This window comes from Colobus angolensis, unplaced genomic scaffold, assembly GCF_000951035.1.
Source record: "Colobus angolensis palliatus isolate OR3802 unplaced genomic scaffold, Cang.pa_1.0 Scaffold245, whole genome shotgun sequence".
NCBI classification, from domain to species: domain Eukaryota; kingdom Metazoa; phylum Chordata; class Mammalia; order Primates; family Cercopithecidae; genus Colobus; species Colobus angolensis.
The window spans coordinates 1,848,049-1,851,706 of record NW_012115655.1 but is presented as its reverse complement, the minus strand read 5'-3'; the positions used below and the strand labels follow the sequence as shown (position 1 = coordinate 1,851,706).

The window sequence follows — 3,658 nt, the reverse complement described above, 5'->3', positions numbered from 1 at the left end:
AAATAAATAAATAAAAAATTCTAAGCATTTTTAAAAGCAACAGTATTGGGTTCATTTAACTGTATACAATGAAATGATCCTAACATTGCAAAAAATAATTTATCAATACATAAAGTTTTCATTTATCCTTTTTCATTGGTTAGCATTAAAAGGGTAAACAACCACTTACACATGGCTCAAAAATTACCTATCAATAACGCGTGCATAAGGCCAGGCGTGGTGGCTGTCGCCTGTAATCCCAGCATTTTGGGAGGCCGAGGCAGGCAGATCACCTGAAGTCAAGAGTTCAAGACCTGCCTGACCAATATGACAAAACCCTGTCTCCACTAAAACTACAAAAAATAGCCGGGTGTGGTGACATGGGCCTGTAATCCCAGCTGCTTGGGAGACTGAGACAGGAGAATCACTTGAACCCAGGAGGCAGAGGTTGCAGTAAGCCGAGATCACATCAGTATGCATAGATGTATTTAGTAGCATTGGTGGTAAGAATAAACAGAGGAGAGGAAATAATCCCCTAAATCCCAGTACTAGATTTGAACTTCAATGATTTGTCTTCGTTAGCCTTAATATACTTCTGATCCAAATGTTTAAGTTTCTAAAGTCAATGAATGTTGTTTAATTAGAGAAAATGTGCCATGTGTGTCCTATTATTATTTTTTTCTCAGTTTTATCTCAATAACCTAGTTAAAAAACATTCATGTGTACCCTGCAATATGCTACATACTGGCAATTATCTTCCTAAACTGTTATTGTTTTATACAATATAGCAAAGTTCTGAATAAATGGTAATTCTTTTTCTTTTTTCTTTATTTTAAAAAAAAATTTTTTTCAGACAGGGTCTCACTCTGTCACCCAGGCTGGTCCCTAACTCTTAGCCTCAGGTGATCCTCCTGCCTCAGCTTCCCGGGGTGCTGGGATTATATGCATGAGCCACTGCACCCAGCTTGAGCAGTAATTTTTTTTTTTTTTTTTGAGACGGAGTCTCGCTCTGTCTCCCAGGCTGGAGTGCAGTGGCACGATCTCCACTCACTGCAAGCTCCGTCGCCTCCCGGCTTCACACCATTCTCCTGCCTCAGCCTCCCGAGAAGCTGGGACTACAGGCGCCCGCCACCACGCCTGGCTCATTTTTTTGTATTTTTAGTAGAGACGGGGTTTCACCATGTTCGCCAGGATGGTTTCGATCTCCTGACCTCATGATCTGCCTGCCTTGGCCTCCCAAAGTGCTGGGATTACAGGCGTGAGCCACTGCACCCGGCAGAGCAGTAATTCTTAATAAAAATGCATTATTCTTTACAATCTTCACTGAAATAAACCAATAAAAAGCAGCTTAGATTTTTAAAAAATTAGAAATAAGTCTCAATACTTGACCACATGAGGATTCGCATGCAAGTAGGGTACACTGTTGCCTCTATAGGGCTGGAGAATGGTTTTCCAAGGGAGGTCCCTGAGCTGGAGAAATGTGATTTATTTTTACTTAGATGTGATATGAGAGGGAGAAAAGGTAATACTCATTCTGTACCATGAAGCTGAAGTGCCTATTTGTCCCTTTCATTAACTGGGGCAATGTTACTCCATATATATTACTAATTGGAGACTATATCTCAATGCCAACAACTTTAGAAAAATGGTTTATTCACTATCCTTATAATCTATGCTGTACCTCTAATGCATCTGGCAAATAATATTATCTTAAAATTAAGTCTCTCTGTTACTTCCTCATTTGTTTACTTATTCAATATATATATTTACTATACACAAATAAATGCAAGATACATACAAGATGAGTTAGAATAGTGTCCTCAAGAAGACTAAATTCCAGTATAGGAAATAAACATTTATACCCATAAGGGAATATACAATTGCCATAAGAGGTGTGAGTGCTTTAACAGATCAGAAAGCAAAAAAGATCCATTCTGCCCAAGTTAAACTCTGTTGTACTGAAGTGGTCCTTGAAAGATGAGTAGAATTACAAGTAGAGAAGGTAAAAAAGGCATTACAGGCTAAGACGACAGCATGAACCAAGGCAAGAACATTTATGATCTGTTTAGAGACTACAAATGACAGATACTTAAAGTACCTGAGGTAAAGTTATAGAATGTGAAGGTGAAAGGTCAAATGAAGGTCAGGCAACAGAAGGTCTAGAATGAAGTGATAGAAGTTTTGGATTTTATTTAATAGGCTTCCAATAAAAGAAGAGACAATAAGTAGATTTATTGAAAAATAATAGGCTGGCCACGGTGGCTCATGCCTGTAATCCCAGCACTTTGGGAGGCCGAGGCAGGTGGATCACAAGGTCAGGAGTTTGAGACCAGCCTGGTCAACATAGTGAAACCCTGTTTCTACTAAAAGCACACAAAATATAGCTGGGCTTGGTGGTGGGTGCCTGTAATTCCAGGTACTCAGGAGGCTGAGGCAAGAGAATCACTTGAAACCGGGAGGTAGAGGTTGCAGTGAGCGGAGATCGCGCCGTTGCACACCAGCCTGGGCGACAAGAGTGAAACTCCGTCTCAAAAAAAAAAAAGAAGAAAAGAAAGAAAAGAAAGACAAGAAAGAAAGAAAGAAAGAAAGAAAGAAAGAAAAAGAAAGAAAAAAAAATTGATGGCAAAATGAGCTAGAGAGACAAGATACTAGAGAACGGAGAACTAATTAGAGTATTTTTGTTTGTTTAGGTAAAAATTGGTAAGAACTTGAACAAAAGTAGAAACAACAGGAATGGAAAAAATAGAAGAACTGATAGGCTAGATTAACTCAATTTAAGAGAAGAAAAAGATAATCTAATAAATTAAGTTTCTAGGTTATTTGGAAATATAGAAAAAGTAGGTTTGGGGAAGAGGGTAAGTTCTATTTGAAATTTAAAGTCTTGAAATACCCATGTAAAATATCAAATAGGCAGTTAGAAATTTGAGTTTGGAACACAGGAGAGAGGCTTTGATGGTGCTAAAGACTTGGAAATCATCAGTGCTGAGTAGTAAATGAGGTAATTCAGGAAAGAGTACAAACTGGGAAGAGGACAGAGGACAGGCTCAAGGAACATCCATATTTAAGGACCGGGTAGAAAAACAAGAGAGTATGAACGAGAGTGATGAGATTATTAGCAGTGACCTTTAAGAGTACATCTCTAGAGTGGTATGTGTAGAGCCAGATTTTCAGCATCAGACCCATCAATTTTGGGGGTGGAAGGCAAAAGAGCCATGAATCAAAAGGCGGGGAAAAGGCCTTTTGGGAGTTGGCGGTGTGGGTAAGGAGTAGGGCTCCAGGTAGAATATACGGATGAAAGAAAGCTGAGCACAGCCATTTCCTTTATAACAGAAATAGCAGATTTCCCAGCCTCTAACCAAAGAAGCAACCAGTTTGGGAACATTTCTCCTCTTCTGAAATATGAAAGAGAGGGGATAAATACTGGAGTAGGAGTGTGAAAAAAAAAAAAAACAGAACAGCCCAAGTGCAACAGATACTTCTCCATGGGATGGTAAAAAGGAAGTTATTTCAATAAAACAATTCCTTGGAAGGAGTTCAAAACAGGTTACCATATGCTTTATGTGGAGTTTTAAAAAACATATAAAATAATTCAAGCAAACATGAAATATTTTATTTCACTTATTTATTTACTTTTTTGAGACGTAGTCTCGCTCTGTTGCCCAGGCTGGAGTGCGGTGGC

The 3,658-nt window shown here is 38.8% G+C and overlaps 1 protein-coding gene across 2 annotated transcripts in view; it reads right to left on the bottom strand.

Annotated features, from left to right (window-relative positions):
- Positions 1-3,658, bottom strand: part of KLHL24 (kelch-like family member 24) — a 51,149-nt gene that overhangs the window by 8,509 nt on the left and 38,982 nt on the right. The window lies entirely within an intron of this gene.